We start from the raw sequence: 18,324 nt of genomic DNA, 5'->3' as shown, positions 1-18,324 counted from the left end.
GGATTTACCATCTTAACCATTTTTAAATGGACAGTTAGAAATAGTCACATTGCTGTGAAGTTGATCTCCAGATCCTTTTCACTTTGCAAATCTGAAATTCTATACTCATTAATCAACTCCTCTTTTCTCTCTCACCACAGCACCTGGTAAGCACAATTCTACTTTCTTTGTCTATGAATTTTATTTCTTTAGATACCTCATATAATTGTAATCATACTGTATTTTTTTGTGTGTGATTTGCTTATTTTACTTAGCATAATGTTTTCAAATGTATTAGTCAGGGTTCTCCAGAGAAATAGAACCAATAATACTCAATTTATGAATTATATAGAGTATAAACCAATAAAGTGTGTATTGATCATACACACACACACACACACACACACACAGATTTTAGGAGGAATTGGATAGGCTTACATGATTATGGAGGCTAAAAAGTCCCACAATCTGCTGTCTGCAAACTGGAGATCCAGGAAAGCCAGTGGTATAATTTAGTCTGTGTCAAAGATCCAAAAATAAAGGCAGCCAATAATGTAAATCCCAGTCCAAGTGTCAGGGGAAGAAAACAGGCCAATTCTTTTTTTTTCTCTGTTTTATTCTATTCAGACCCTCAATGGATTGGAAGATGCCCAATTCACATTGGGGAGGGTAATCTACTTCACTGAGTCCGCCTATTCAAATGCTATGCTCATCTATAAAAACCTTCGCAGACACAACCAGAAACCATGTTTTATTTGGGCACCTCATGGATCTTTAAAGTCAACACATTAAAAACAACCATCACACAAAGATTCAACCATGTTGTAGTATTCAACAAGATTTTCTTCTTTTTAAAGGCTGAATGATGTTCTATTGCATATATATATATATTTACATATGCATATATTTCCAATGTGCATATATATGTGTATATATACACTACATTTTGCTTCTCCATTGATCTACCAATGGATATTTGAGATGTTTTCACTTGGTTACTACGAATAGCGCTGCTTTGAACACAAGTATGAAAACATTTCTGTCAGACCTTGCTTTCAATTATTTTGCTATACCCTGAGTGGGATTGCTGAATCATGTGCAAGTTACATTTTAAGTTTTTTGAGGAACTTCCATTGTGTTTTACATAGCAATTGCATCATTTTACATTCACACCAGCAGTGCACAAGGCCTGCAACTGTTCCACATTCTCGCCAACACTTGTTATATTGTTTTTGTTTTCTCAATAGTGACTATCTTAATGGATGTGAACAGAAACCATTTTGTGGTCTTAATTTGCATTTATCTGATGATGACTGACATTGAGTATATGTTCATATATTTGTTGGCCACTTGTACACCATCTTTACACGGTTTATTTTTTAAGAACACAAATGCTTTGTTTTTCAGATGTTTTGTCTTTGCATGAATCTCAGATTATCCTTGGTCTTGATTTGTTTGCATAAATATAAGCTATGATTTTCATTAATATTCTAAGGCGCTAATAAAAATTATGGCAACTCAAATGCACCTCTTTTTTGGATTAAGCATTTTAAAAGTTGAATATTTGCTAAATCATATTTTCCTAGGTATCTAATTGAAATTCATATGAAATCTAATTACTTCACAGTTCATTCAACTCTCAGCTTCTCTAGAGACTGTCCCCTGGATAAAACCAGACCTCTGTGATTGGTGTTCCACTCCTTCTACTCACTATTCTGTCTCTACCAGTGGTTCTCAAATGTTGTGACACAGTGAAATTACCAAGGGATATTTTAAATAGCCTGCTGCCAAGGTCATTTTCCATGCCAATTAAATTAGAATTTCTGGGATGAAACTTAGATATCAGCATTTTTTTTTTTTTTAACTCTTCTGGTGATTTTAATGAGAAGCCAGGTTTGAGAATCAGTGGTCTACACTTCCCAGAGGGCATAGCATATCAGCTATTTCCTTAAATTTTTGATGTCCCTAAAAAAGAAAATCTCAATTAGCAAATGGACTTTTCTATTTCATAGGTTATTTACTGGCCTGCATGTGTATAGATTTATTATAGGTTTTGTTAGACAGTTAGTGGATGACAGTTATTTATTATAGGTTTTGTTAGACAGGCTACTGAACAGCTTAAAACTTGTTATAATAAGTATTTTTCACTGATTAAGAGCAGATAATTTTCTATGTAAAGTTTATAAAGCTATTTTATCCATGGAGAAAGGACTCAAAAAGAATAGATATGCAAACCTGTTTCAGAATTATTTTAAAATGTATCTGATAAAAATTTGTAAAAAAGTGGTATGGCTGATTGTTTTTGTCTTTAATATACATTATTCTTAATTGAAGTAATCCTGTCAATATGATTGTAGCGTATTTCTTCAGGAAATAAAAAATAATAATAATGAAAACATGAGCACTACGTTGTGAAATTTTTAAAAAGACATTTTATGGAGCTTGTATTTCTATAAAACATCACTCTTGAATTCAAGGTGAAAACATTGATATGTAATCAGAAGCTCTTATGTTTAAGAAGTACTTCACAAAGAGTAAAATGAATGAAACCAAAGTGCTCCTTTTTGGAAATTTTCATAGCATGTATATCTATTATTTGATATTGTAAGACCATAGGAACAAGGATTAAAAATGCACATACAGAGTACTTAATAAAATAATTGCAAAATGTTTTTATTTGCTGACTTTACATTAATAAATTTTATTTGGAACTAATTCAAATTTTCTAATGTGAAAACTAAAAACCGAAAAATTAATACGATTATTTAATTTGCAAAATATTTCACTATTATCACCTCATTAATCTCTGAGATTTTCATTTGTACTATCATACACCTCCTTTTATAGGTGACATACCTAGGGGCTTAGGAGATATACTGACTTGTTCAATCTGTAACTCAGAGGTGGAGAAAACCCTCAACTCAAGTCTTTTTATGTAAAATTATCATTCCTTTTTTGATAAACAATTCTACCGCTAGTAAGCTACTTTCATTGAGCTGAAAAGGTATTATAATAACTGTCTCAGATAGTCTAATAATAAAATCTCTGTGATCATTTAAATTTCCAAAAACAGATAACTGTCTTCCAGTAGCACGACAAAAATTTTTGTAAGCTCTCACTTTTTTTCTTTCTTTCTGAAAAGAAGAGAATAAATAATAAACATGTTGTTTGTATTTGACAAAATTTTAGACTACATTATTTTTGCTTGAAGGAGAGATAATAGAATGTTTTGCTTACATGTGGTAAATAAAAAGCTGGTGTACATAAAAAGCCTTAATTATGTTTTTTCCTTTTCATTGGTGAATCACTTATTATTTTAATAAAGAAACCCTGGAACTCCTTTTGAAACATTTTATTCACTAAGATTCTATATGAGATAAGACATCTCAACAATGTGCCATTTTAGGAATAAGTCCATATTTTAAAATTAGGAAGAAGCAGTATTCTATCTTTTACTCGAGCTCCTTTCATGATGACAAATCAAACGCTGCCACATATCATGCGAGAGATGTTCTTTGTAATTCTCTGCTCCAGACCAAGCACCATGTTTAGGATCTCCAGCTACATCTTTGACCAGAATTCATTGATCAGACCTTAGCCATCTTTCTCTGAAACCAGTATCACAATAATATAGGAATAACCAGAATGAATGCTGGCTAGTGAAAAAGATGGAGTCAAGTACTCTCAAAAACAAAGGCTGATATTTCTAGCAACTGATTTCAATAGTCCACAATCAAGAACTCACTGATTACTCTGAATTAATTTACAATTAATTTAACCAATACCAGAGTATCATAGTATTTATTTCATCTTACAGTGAAGAGAAAAAGCCATAGGAATAAGGGGTATTGGGTTCCTTTCTAAGTCCCTATTCCTCAAATGTGCCTTCAAGATAAGAAACATTTGGAATTCATAAAATGTATATACTGGATTCCCAAACCAACCTGTAAGTTAGAATATTTGATAGAGATATGAGGGCTTATATTTTGTCAAGTATCCAAGATAAGTTTTAAGAACTTCTATTATTTCAATTTAAGCTTTAATTTTTGTCTTAAAGGCAGCTTCTGAACCTTGCATTATGGATATTTGGGGTCATATTATTTAGTCTAAGGACTTTGTTGGATGTTTTGTTTGGTAGCATTCCTGGCTTCTACCAACTATGTGCCTGTAATTCCATCCTCCAGCTGTGACAACCAAAAATATCTCCAGACATTGATAAATGTTTATTGAGTGGAAAAAGTACGCCAGTTGGAAGCACTATTATGAAGTATCAAGGAGAAACGTTTTAAGGACCTAAATATGTTTTCAGTTCAACTAAATCCAGTGGCTCTTATATATCTTAATGTTAGGGACAATAGTTTTTTTTTTTTTTTTTTTATGTAAAGATAACCATAGACTCCATCAAACGAAAAAAAAGAAGAAGAAGAAATAAACTGTATGTCGTTTAACAGTCTATTTCATTTGGAGAAATTTTCCCCTAATCCAATTTGGATATTTAATTGCACTATTGTTTTTATCTAAAATATAGGAAGAATTTAAGATCCTGGGATTTCCCTTTTTTCTGGCTTTAAATGTGTAGAATAAAACTGTTTCAATATAATAGGTAACATTTACAGTTATGTTGTATCCTTAGAAGAAAGAGTAATCAGAGATAAAGCTCACACCGTCATAATAAAAGCATTACAATCAAATCCTACTATGATTCCAGAGATGGGTTGTATTTTAGTAAGATTTTAGAAACAAATAAGAACACTAATCATTAACCTAGAATGACAGAAGAGCCCTCAATATTATTTTTTAAGCAGAAAAGAATAATAAAATTATTTTATGAGGCATTAAAGGCAGAGATGCTGATGGATCGTCACCTCTATGTTTACAAATCAAGATTCTCCACAACTTTCCATAGAGGAGCAGATTCTTACAAAATGCCTCTGAGTATAATTTTAACTTGAGTTTAAAATGTAATTATTATTTACTATCAATAAATTTGTGTGTACTTTAAATGTGGAGTAAAGATGATTAATTTTTCTGCACACATGAAGTAAACACAATAGAAAGCTGTATGTATATATTTTTTTAATTCAGAGAAAGAAAATTGGATGTAGAATAGAATCAAAAATTATTTGTGGGACAATCTGAGGTGTTTTAATGTCTGGAACACCTGAGGACACTGGATTGCCCTCTGCACGCACCATGCCCCATATGTTCAAGTCTTTACACCGGTGAGATAACTTTAAAAACTGTATCAAAAGTAGTATTAAGGGGAAGAAGTTAATGATAAAACTGGGACATATAGGAAAAGACTTTTTTTTCAGTTTAAAAACATTTTTTTTTTTACTATACTTTAAGTTCTAGGGTACATGTGCACAATGTGCAGGTTTGTTACATAGGTATACATGTGCCAGGTTGGTTTGCTGCACCCATCAACTTGTCATTTACATTAGGTATTTCTCCTAATGCTATCCCTCCCCCAGCCTCCCATCCCCTAGGAAAAGACATTTATGTAGAAGTAGGAAGGAACATCAAACTCATTTTGAGCATAATTTCTTTTGGGAGTAAAGAGGCCATCTCTTAAAAGCATTGGCTTTAAACCAACATTTTTTTTTTTTCCAAAATTGTAATTGTCACTGTTATGACATTTTTTTACCTGTACGAGCAGCAACAAAAATCTCAGTTTACATAAGATCCCAGCTTCAGTTCATGGCTTCTAATTCAGAGAAAACTGACCTCAATTGCTTTCCAAAATGCTTAGTTAAAACAACAAATGCTTTCAACCTGAATAGAGTATATAATAGAATTTTTGAGATTGTGCATGTGTGCATACCACTGCTGAACTAGAACATAAAACAAATACTTTAAAATACTCAATTATCCCAGCAAAAAAAGAAAAGATACACAGATGGGAGGATAATTTTTTAATAGAATAAGTGCAGAAAGCATGTATACAAAAATGCTGCGTATTTTTCAGAGCCCATGAAATATAAAAAAGTAGAGTTGTGGTAATTTTTCTAATTGTCATTATTAAGGGTGCCTATCTATGTGACTTCTTTATTGGACACGTGATACTGATCAATGTGTTTTCTACAATAGATTTTTTTCAAAATTTTCTCAAAGTAGCTTTGACATATATGTTCAAGAAATATATTGATCCAAAAAGAGAAATACAATAGAATAACATAAGAGAATTCAGTGATTCAGTAACAGACATTGAAATTATGTTTAAAATAGATTGTTAGTGACTAGAGGCAATTAATGGACAATCTGTTGATAGTGTATGGTATGAAGAAATTATAAATGTTTCTGATTGTATTGATCAGTTCTGTTACATTTTCTGAGTAGAAGATTAATGGAGTAAACTTAGCAAAAGACTGAAATAAATTTGTTTTATTGTGTTACTTAGCCAACTGATATTCCAACATTGGAATTTTTAGTGCATTTTCTTGTTATAATTTTGTTTTTTGTAACTTACCTAGCAATTTGGAACTTGTTCCCGATAGTATGTTAGTACAGGTGAACTCTACATCTTTAACAAGGGAATATTTATTTTATTTATATACCTACTGCAATATTTACTTTCATTGCCATAACACTGTCCAAGGTACTTCATTGTAAACATGTGTGATACAGATGAAGCAGACATACAGTAACTTAAGCATCCTTGAATATATCCTGTTTCTTACTAGGTAAAAAATAATTTTAGTGCAATTCAAAGATCTATATTTTCCCCTCAGAGTCAGTCTTCATTGATTTTCAGTGCTTAATCCACTGAAGATGTGTTTTAACATACTGTTACTTTTTATTCACTCTCTGATCTATGTATTTTGATTAATCATCTCAGAATCCCTGAAAGAAACTTCGGGTGGAATTTGACTGGGAACAGAGCCCAGGAGCTTCATGCTTTAGGCTTTTTGTTATATTACTGATAAAATTTCTGCTAAAATCCTTCCAATTTTAGGAGAAAACCCTTTCAAGATTTTTGCAAAATGCTGACATTTTCTAATTCTTATTTTGTCATTTTTTTGTCTGTACATATGATTGATTTATAATAAATTTTTATTAAGTATTAAAGCACTTTTGAAAATAAAATGCATTAAAAGGCGATAAATATGGCAAATAGAGTGATATATTAATGAATAAAATAATAATTATTTGTTGTTTAGCTTCATAGATGCATGCTATATTTTGGTTTAATGAACAAACTCACCTCAATATGTCACCCAATAAAGTATTATGATTTAGAACCTTACAGCTTTTTAGGCCCCCTTTTATTTCCTGCCTTACAACTCACTTTTGTCTACAAGACTGAATTAGCAGCAAAAGGCATCTTGATATTTATTTAAATATTAATAAAGTTTATTGTTTAGAGTAGTTTTGTGTTTACATAAAATTATGTAGATAGAACTGAAAGTTCTCTTATACCAGCTCAGTTTCTGACTCACGGTTTTCCCTATTATTAACATCTTGCGTAAGTATGGTTCATTTTGCTGCAATTGATGAGCAAATACAGAAAAGTTGTTATTAACTGAAGTCTATAATGAACTTTAACGTTTACTCTGTATTGTATTGCATTGTTCTGTGTGGTTTGACAAATGCATAATTTCACGTGTCTTGCATTAAGCCTTTTGACTTTTACTTTCAATTCTGTTAACGTGCTAAAAGATCAAATAGGAAGAAATATTTCCATATGGTAAGTCATATTTTCCCCCCAAGCTTAAAAGGTTTGTAGCCCATTGTTAGAAAAATACACTTTTGGTCATGTTGGCATGAAAAGAAAAATCTTTTGATAATAAACTTAAAACTAAAAACTGTATCATAAATATGCAACAATATAATTATCAGTATATTCAGTATCCACAGATTTTACTTTACAGTATTATATACCTACTTAACATAATTCTATAAAGTAAAGGTGAAGTTTTTCAATAAAAATAAAAGAAACTGTAGAAGTGCAAGATCAATGGACTGAGCTTAACTTGTATAAGAGCTCCAATATTTTAGGTAGAGAAAAGATGTAATTCAATAGACCAAAATCTGATTAGTCAAATATTATCTTTATTATCAATATGGAGAGCCTTTGTCTGTTGAGCTAATCATGAAGTTTTTGTTTTTAGTTGTTTATGTGATGAATCACCTTTATTAATTTGCATATGTTGAACCAACCTTGCATCCCAGGGATAAAACCTACCTGATTGTGTGGATTCGCTTTTTGATAGGCTGCTGGATTTGGTTTGCCAGTATTTTGTTGAGGGTTTTTGCATCAATGCAAAGTGAAGTTAGCTGGATCGACAGACTTTTCCTTTCACAAAAATTTTCTCTGTAGCATGTGATGCTGCTCACTAACATTTTACACACATGAAAACTTTCTTTAAAACTTGGAATCCATTGGCTCAAACATTGCCAATGCTTTATAAGTCATGTTCATGAAAACGCTTTGTTGTCATTTCAACAATGTTCATGGTATCTTCAACAGGAGTAGATTTCATCTTAAGAAACAACTTCCTTTGCTCCTCCATAAGAAGCAACTCCTCATACATTAAAGCTTTATCATGGCTTTGAAGCAATTAGGTCACATCTTCAGACTTTACTTCTAATTCTAGTTCTCTTGCTGTTTTTACCACATCTACAGTGACTTCCTCCACTAAACTCTTGGACATTTCAAAGTCATCCATGAGCATTATAATCAACTTCCTCCAAATTGACTTCCTCTCATGAATCACAAATGTTGTTAATGGCATCTAGAATGGTGAATCCTTTTCAGGTTTTCAATTTACTTTACCCAGTCCATCAGAGGAATCACCATCTCTGGCAGTTAGAGCCTTACAAAATATATTTACCAAATATTCAGACTTGAAAGTCAAAATTACTTCTTGATCCAAAAGATCCAGAATGGATGTAGTGTTAACAGGCATGAAGATAACATTAATCTTCTTGTACATCTCCATGAGAGCTCTTGGGTGATAAGATTCTTTGATACTGAGCAGTAATATTTTGAAATGAATTCTTCTTTTTCCTAAACAGTATATCTCAACAGTGGGCTTAAAAATATTCAGTAAACCATTCAAAATAGATGTGTTGTCATTCAGGTTTATTGTTTCATTTACAGAGCACAGGCAGAGTAGATTTAGCCAAACACTTAAGGGTGCTAAGATTTTTGGAATGGTAAATAAGCATTGGCTTTAACTTAAAGGCATTAGCATTGGCTCCTAACAAGAAAGATGGCCTGCTCTTGGAAGCTTTGCATACACTGACTTTTTATTTTTTGGTATGAGTTTTGGATAACATCTTCTTCCAATAAAAGACTGCTTCACCTACATTGAAAATCTGTTGTTTATAGAAGCCACCGTCATTAATTATCTTAGCTAGATCTTCCAGATAACTTGCTGCAGCTTCTACATCAGTCCTTGCTGCTTTACCTATGTTATGGAGGGGCTTTTTCCCTTAAACTTCATGAACTAAACTCTCCTAGTTGCAAATTTTTCTTCTTTAGCTTCTTCACCTAAATCTTCATAGAACTGATGACAGTTAGAACCTCGTTCTGAATTAGTTTTGGCTTAAGGGAATGTCGGGGCTGGTTTGATCTTCTATCCAGACTGCTCAGCTTCTCCCTGTCAGAAGTAAGGCTGATTGGCTTTCTTGTCCTTTGTGTGTTCAGTAGAATAGCACTTTTAATTTCCTTCAATGACTTTTGTTTTACATTCACAACTTGGCTGAACTGCTTGGTGCAAGATGCTTATCTGCCATTCTGTCTCAGCTTTCAACATGCCTTCCTCACTAAGCATAATCATGTCTAGTTTTTTATTTAGTGAGAGACATATGACTCTTTCTTTCACTTGAACACTTAGAAAAAATTGTAGGGTTATTAAGTGGATGCATTTCAATATTGTTGTGTCTCAGGGAATAGGGAGGCTCAGAGAGAGAGAGAGAGAGAGAGAGAGAGAGAGAGAGAGAGAGATGAGGCCCACTTGTGGAGAAGTCAGATCACCCACAACATTTCTTGACTAATTTCCCTGTCTTATATGGGAGCAGTTGTAAGCCTTCAAAACAATTACAATAGGAATATCAAACATTTCTGATTACAGATACCATAACATATATAATTATAATTAAAAATGTACAACATTGCAAGAATTACTAAAATGTGACACAGAGGCATGAAGTAAGCATGTTGGAAAAATGACACCAATAGTCTTGCCCAACACAGAGTTGCTACAAACTTTCAATTGATTAAAACCACACAACATTTGTAAAGTGCAATAAAATGAAACAAAATAAATGAGATATGCCTGTATAGATTAGAATGGTTGATATGTGTTGTATACACACACACACACACACACACAGGTATACACATATACATACTGTATCATTATAGATGAGGTAGATATAGCCTTACAAAATATGTTTTACTAAATAAGACTTGAAAGTCAAGTCTTATTAATTAGTCTTATCCTCCTGGATCCATAGGTTGCAGAATGGCAGAATGCATGTTGTGTTAGCAGGCAGGAAAACAACATTAATCTTCTTGTGTATTTCCATGAAAGAGCTCTTGAGTATGCGTGCGTGTGTGTGTGTGTGTGTGTGTGTGTGTGTACATATATATATATATATAAAAACCATTTGGAATATATATACACATATATAAGCCATTCTAAATTGTTATTATATATGTATATATGTGTGCATGTATATATATGTGTGTGTATATATGTGAGTATGTGTATATATATACACACACATACCCATTTATAATTTTTTACATATATATGTGTGTATATATGCATATATACACATATATACACACACACATATATACGATATCTTTGTAAATGAGGATTATATTTTACAAAATATTTTGTTTCAAAGAGCTTTGTTCACATGAATGCTTAATTTTTTTTGTAAAGTTGGCAATGTTAACATTTCTGGTTTTCCATTGACCTAAGCAATGAGTTTGATTTTTGAAGCGTCATGGGCAAAACTATAAAAGCAGCTTGTCTTCTATGATTTAAGTTGATGAAATAACACGTTATTTCAGAAGCAATTGAAAGTACTGTGCAGCAAAGAGTTATTTGGTTATTAGAGATCTAGAATATTAGAGTTTATTATAAGAAAAATACTTAGGAAAGCATTTTTTTGTGGGTGGATGATTTTATGAGAAATAATTATGTTAACAGCAATTTTATGTTAGGATAATCTGAATTAAGTTTTATGTCACCCACTCTCTTCCTTCAACATTGCCATATATATATTACTGGTTTACAGGATTTCTCACATATACTTTGTATCTAGGAATGTAGAACTGATCACTCTACATTTTTTTAAACATAAGAAGTCTGTGTTAAAATGTGGAGCATTGGCCGGGCGCGGTGGCTCAAGCCTGTAATCCCAGCACTTTGGGAGGCCGAGACGGGTGGATCACGAGGTCAGGAGATCGAGACCATCCTGGCTGACACACTGAAACCCCGTCTCTACTAAAAAATACAAAAAACTAGCCGGGTGAGGTGGCGGGCGCCTGTAGTCCCAGCTACTCGGAGGCTGAGGCAGGAGAATGGCATAAACCCAGGAGGCGGAGCTTGCAGTGAGCCGAGATCGCGCCACTGCACTCCAGCCTGGGCGACAGAGCGAGACTCCGTCTCAAAAAAAAAAAAAAAAAAAAAAAAAAATGTGGAGCATTACTATATTAAGATAAATGCATATTTAAACAATTATTACATAATTTTATTTGTTTTCAAATTAGCTTGAAAATTAAACTTACAATATGCAAATGCTGGTAGAGTTCTAACAACATTGGTACATTAAATTGTAGCAGTATTAATTAGCATTTTCTTTTTGGAAAGTCGCATGTCAATATATATCATAAACTACAGCAAAGCTTATGCCCTTTAACTGAGTAATTTCGCTCTTGGGAACACCTGTGGAAATATTTCAAAAGAAGAAATTTAAAAGTAAAAGCTATAAGCATAAAGAAGTTTAATGTAGTAATAATTATAATAAAAAATGGAGTAAAGTTTACATAATTCTCGTGGGAATAATTACATAGATTTAAGAACAGTTATTTGATGGATGTTTTTTGCTGTTTAAGTGCATTTATATGTAATGTTAAATTGCAAAAAGTGAAAAAAATTATATAAATGTAATTTCAAACATGTGTAAGTCCTAATGTGAATGTACATGTCCTAGAAACACACATACACAAACACATAGAGTTAAAAAATGTTGTCAAATGTTTTAAATTATAAAGTTTTAAAATATTTAAATGTTTTTCTATGTACATTGGATTTTATCAATTAGTAACATCATATTTTATTTAATAATTGATTTAAACACCTCATTAAAATGTTTTTTCCTCGTTTTACTCTTTTGTATCTTGTTCGTTTTATATTTACTATTAGAGAAAATAGTAATAAACATCCACTGTTTACATAGCAGCATCATCATTGGATTATTTTTGTGATATAAATTTACTGTAAAGGTATATGTTGGTCATTTCATTTAGCTATCTGATAAAACATTTTTATCAAGTATATATTTTTGTATGTATACACTTAATGTTTTCAAATGTGTTATTTTTTACAATAGAATCATAATACATAATCACAAAGGTAGCTAACACCTAGAGTGTTAAGCAGAGGAAAGCTATATTCTTGAATAAAGAAAGGATATACAATGAAACCAATAAAATGAATTAGTAGAATCATATAAATCAACACATATATAAACTTAGATATTTAAACATGTCCCATTCTTTTTACAGTACAGTCAGAATGCTTAGAAAATTTAGAGGACTTAGTATCACCTTGGTCCAGGGATGGTATATGCAAATATTTACATAAGCCAGGGCAGTAAACTGGATAGATACATCTCTTTATGTCCATTTACAATGTGTCACCCAACCTAAGAAGACCAGAGAGGAGCAGTGACTTGGCTCTTGCTGACGACTGTGCAAAAACAGAGTCAATGTGCCCAAAAGGCAAGATATCGACCCTGTTATGTGAAGTCTCCTGATTTTTTTTTAAACATTTCAAATTTGTGTAAAACAAATAACCCAAATAAGTCAAGCAAAACTTATCTACAGATCATATTTGCTGTCAGTTAGTTTGTGAATTCCGGCTCTAGTTCTAATCCTTTTATTTTAGAAAATATATAATTCCTATAAAGTAAAACAATGAGTCTTAGATTGCAGGTAATAAGTCATGGAACTGGAAAAAGCACTGAGGACTCCTGGATCATTCTCTAGCACACCCTCTGTTTCTCTCTCTCTCACATACACACACACATACGCACACACACCCTCTATTTCTTTCTCTCTCACATACACACACACACACACATACACTTGAAAAAAATATTTATTAGGCCCAACTTTTCAAAGCAATCTATTTTCATTGTTTCATGGACAGAATAAAAATATCTATTAATATTTCAGGGCATTTGAAGCTGCAGAACTTAGAGACTATTTTAGTCTCTGAATATTCCCATAATTCTGGAATCTGAAAATTCTAATGTTCTCTTAAATGGAATCTGCTAAACTTTCTCATAAGGACAAAATAATCATTTGAGTATGAAGTATTCTGCCAGCATTAAAGTAAATGATTCTCTTAAAAGCAGAAATCACAGAGGAGTGAAAACTTATCCACCTTTCTATGTCCTAAATGGCATTGACATTTGAGGACAATTATTTACACGGAGGTTTTATGTGCTGCTTAGTTTACTTATCAAATGTCTATTTTAAATAACAGAACTCTAGAATTTGATTTCTGATGTTTTACAGTTATCAAAGTAACAAATGGTATACAATTTTATTTAGACCTTAAAATTCTCTACATGTCATTGATCATAACCTCCAACTTTAAAACATTGCTTGTATTCTGACCTCCTTAAAGTCATCTTTTTTTTTTTTTTTTTTTTTTCCATAACCCTCTTGTTAGCATTTCTAAGAATGCCAGTTAACTCCTTGGAGGATTCATTGACAGTACATTTCCACATGTACCAAATAATTATCACAAGAAGAATACACAGTAAAATAAACACCTTAATCTGTGTCCTCTTGACTATACACTGAGTCTTTCTTCTCTTCTCCTGTCCAACATGGCATGAAAATAGTAGTTGGCTATGTTCAAGGGACTACACAGTTTTGGACCAATATAATCTGAATATAATAATTTTTACATTTTCTTCACATCCAGTTAGAAATAATAAGTTATTATATCCTCACACACAAATCTCATTCTCCAACACTAATTTCAAAATAAGCCTTTAGGCCGGGCGCGGTGGCTCAAGCCTGTAATCCCAGCACTTTGGGAGGCCGAGACGGGTGGATCATGAGGTCAGGAGATCGAGACCATCCTGGTTAACACGGTGAAACCCCGTCTCTACTAAAAAATACAAAAAAAACCTAGCCGGGCGAGGTGGCAGGCGCCTGTAGTCCCAGCTACTCGGGAGGCTGAGGCAGGAGAATGGCGTAAACCCGGCAGGCGGAGCTTGCAGTGAGCTGAGATCCGGCCATTGCACTCCAGCCTGGGTGACAGAGCGAGACTCCGCCTCAAAAAAAAAAAAAAAAAAAAAAAAAAAAATAAGCCTTTACTCTAAAATGCATCTAAAGTACTCCCACCCTAAGTCATCCCCTTTCTCTATATTAGTATTTGATTTTCTTGGTGTTTATATTTTCATCACTTTTTGATATTCAAAAATACGTTTTTTAAAATAATTGCTTATAATAGAATATTTTATAAGAGAATGTTAAACCTGGAAATAGTCCTTATGATTTCAACCAACCCATGGCAATAAGTATGGCAAGTTTCTATGTCTGTTGGCATCTCAAGTGCACCAGAATTGCTTCCCGGGAAGTGTTATTTACCCACATTATTTTTGAATGTTATGATTTTGCTTGTTTTATTAAACACATGTGATGACAAGCTCTGAATCAATATGAACTGTATCACACACATGATAAACACACAAATGCTCTTGGTCTCGGTTGATATTTTTATGGGAATGTTCTACTCTGCTTGGTTAAGTTTCTTGGTGAATAAATGTTAGATCATATTGTAACTGAGTGGAATTCAAAACAGAAAAAAATATATTTTATTAACCTTTACAGGCATTTTTAAAACACAAGACTCCACTTCTCTCACAAATTGAAAATACAAGTCAAGTTCTGCATGTTCTATTGATTTATGTGATATAACAATGTCCCTTAATCCCTGCTCCTAGATGCTCAATCCATATAGGTAGCCCCTTTGAACCTCTGCATTTAGGGTGAGCAATGCCTGAAGTTCTGAGATAAATCATGCACTTAGTTCATTACAGAGATGTTCTTTCTGTCAGGCTGGCTCTGGCCCAAGGCAGATAATTAGATTTTTGTCTTGTCCTCAGAACTGCCATGCCCTTGAGGACTCTGGTGGTTCTACCTCATTCTTTAGGTTTATTGCTTACCCAAATAATATGCTAAATGTATTATACATAGGATCTTATTTAACACAGAAGAAAGTGTTGAATTTCTTTCAGAATAATTTGTTTTAAAATCATGGTAAAATTCTTAATTTCAAAAGAGTAAATATTTGTCAAACTGTCACTTCGTTTCTTTTAGTGAAGATTTTAAAACAAGTGGTGATAAAGAAATGTATAGTGAATATGTGGTTGTTTGGGCTATTGAAAGGCACACTGATCTTACTTTTACTCGGGCATACGTTCAAACTTTCTTGACATTTACAGATATACATTCACATAAACATACATTAAAACATTGTGTTATAAAATAGCCACTGCTATCAAGTGTGATGTACTGTGATTTTTAAAATTCTATTCTAGTATATTCTTTTGAAAAAAAGAAATGTACATACTGATTCTACAACGGACTAATAAGATACAATTTGCAGTTTGAAAGTGCTCTTCAGGTAAGTAGGATTTGACTTTAGGGATGGCTTAAGCTACTGGTGGTAAGGATAAATTCAAGGATTTTTCACTAGAGCATGTAACTCGGTCACATCTCAGGAGATGAAAGAAAACTTTTACTAGGTCACAAGCATAGAGACCAGAGACTTTTTATTTGTTTTTAACTTAAGGGTCACACTTTCATTTTAGAAGAGGTAGTAGAGATCTGTAAAAATGTTAAGTTTTAGTCACATTATTGTTGCTGCTGTATCAAGCTTTGTCTGGAATCAGTCATATTTCTGGATTTTCAGGTATGTATATCAGTAAATTCATTTTACATCTAAGTGACTTTTTTACTTTCAACTTCTAAAAACTTATGCATATTTTTCAAAAGTTGATGTCAGAGAATAAAATTTAAATTATACTTTATAATTTTATCAACTAGACACCATTTAATTATGGAAAATATGAGTGAAAAGAGATAATTTTTCAAGGCTCTCAGTTAATGTGAACTATTTACGCAGGTCATGAGGTGGAATCGTGCATTTTAAAATTATTGCTTGCTTCAGTAAAATATGGGTAAATATGAATTGCTTTATTATAAACAACTTAAGTTTCTGAGCAGAAAATTATTCTCAAATGACTCATAACTGCAAGTAATGAGAGTTGTATTTGTGAGGGCAGATGTCATACCTACTTGAAATGAAGATGGCACTTCTGCTATTGAAATGTGAACGGTCCCAGGATATTCCCTATGTGAACCTAAAGCCAATTGGAATAAATCTGGAAAACAATATTATCTTACAAATTCTTTATAAATGCAAGAATAGAAGAAGATCACCAGTGCCAGGAAAGGTATTCAAATAATTCCTGGGTCTACTGAGATGTCCTGTGTCACAAAGGAATTAGTGTCCATTCCATGCTTAAGATAAGTTCCAAAGGAGAAAAATGAAACTCAGAGGTCTGGTGTTTGGAGACCAGTCAAGAAGTAATAGGTTTTAAAAATTGTTAGATAAGTCATTGTTTTAGAGATGACAGCATAAAATACGTATCCTGCTTACAACCCATTGTGGGATACTAGACACAGCACACTTTAGCACATACTTCTACTAGAAGAGGACATTTTCATAAACCACCAGACCTAACTGCTTATAAGAATATGTACTTATCTTTTAGAGTTTTTCTAGTAGATAAGGCAGCATGAAATAAGAAATACTTTCTGAATTCTAGTGTTGCCATTTAATGCTTTTGGGATTATTAAAGGCTCTTTATGTTGCCATCTAGAAAAATGACAAAAATACCTAAAATTTTACTTACAATATTACAGGGTTTATTTTGGTGATTATATGAAAATGTCATTAAAATGTTTTGTGACACGTAAAACCTGATATAACTTTATTATTTTACTAGATTTGTACAATGAAAAGTTGTCCTTCCTTTGATCAATTCTCTGGAACTAGTAAGAAATAAAATAAACTAACAGTTCGGAGGGATGGATATAAAGGTTAAATTCCTGAGTTTACTAAACCTAAAAACATGTATGTTATCTACACTGGCAGCAAAGAAGTATCCAGGGAAAGTTGTGAAATGACTTTGGAAGTAAAGAGTTAGTGACTATATGGAAATGGAAAAAAATCCCAATAGATGACTCAGTATCAGAAAAAAAGTAAGTAAAAAAATAATTACCATCCATAATTTTGACATCATTGCTTTAGTTACAAAAGGTAGTTGTAATAATTTTAATAAAATTTCCCAAAGGTAAAAGGTGAGGGCTGCAAAAGGAATTACTCCAAAGCTCAAGAATGACAAATCAGTTAGGCATTGTGATCTGTCCCCATATTCTATCATTCTAGGCATATGTTCCTCCGTAATTTTGGCAGAAGTATAAAAGCTTATTTTCTGAGATATTGAGTGAGAGATGCTGCAGTTCAGGGAAAATAAACACAGAAAAATATAAACTATGGAGACCTATCACAACAGGATGACTATATGAGTTTACATATTGAATAATGAGACTCTTTGCCAATGTGTCCTCCTGCCTGTACCATTTGGCCCAAGGATTGCTGTTGACAGGAATTTACTTTTTACCATAAAATTAGATACTTTTTTCCTTAAACAATTGAACAATTCAGGAGGAAATATATATAGTTACAGATATTTAATATCTCAGCATAGTGCCTGCATTCCTGGTCAGGTAAACCAGTCCAAGATTCACCAATGCACACAAAACATCCAACTTATCATTACCTCATTATTAAATTCAAATAGGCAGAAAATAATTCTCAGACACTTGAGAAACTCTCCACTATGAAATACTGTGACAAAATCAACTAAACAAATAAAATAGAAATACAGAGAAAATAGAGACAATGCAGAAAACAGAACAAAACTTTAAATGATAATATACTGATCTCTCAAAGGTAATAATGAAAGATTTCTTAGAAGTTAAAAAGAAAATAGATTAACAAAATTACT

The sequence above is a fragment of the Papio anubis genome, chromosome 3, assembly GCF_008728515.1.
Source record: "Papio anubis isolate 15944 chromosome 3, Panubis1.0, whole genome shotgun sequence".
Lineage (NCBI taxonomy): Eukaryota > Metazoa > Chordata > Mammalia > Primates > Cercopithecidae > Papio > Papio anubis.
Note: the sequence above shows the minus strand (reverse complement) of the source record.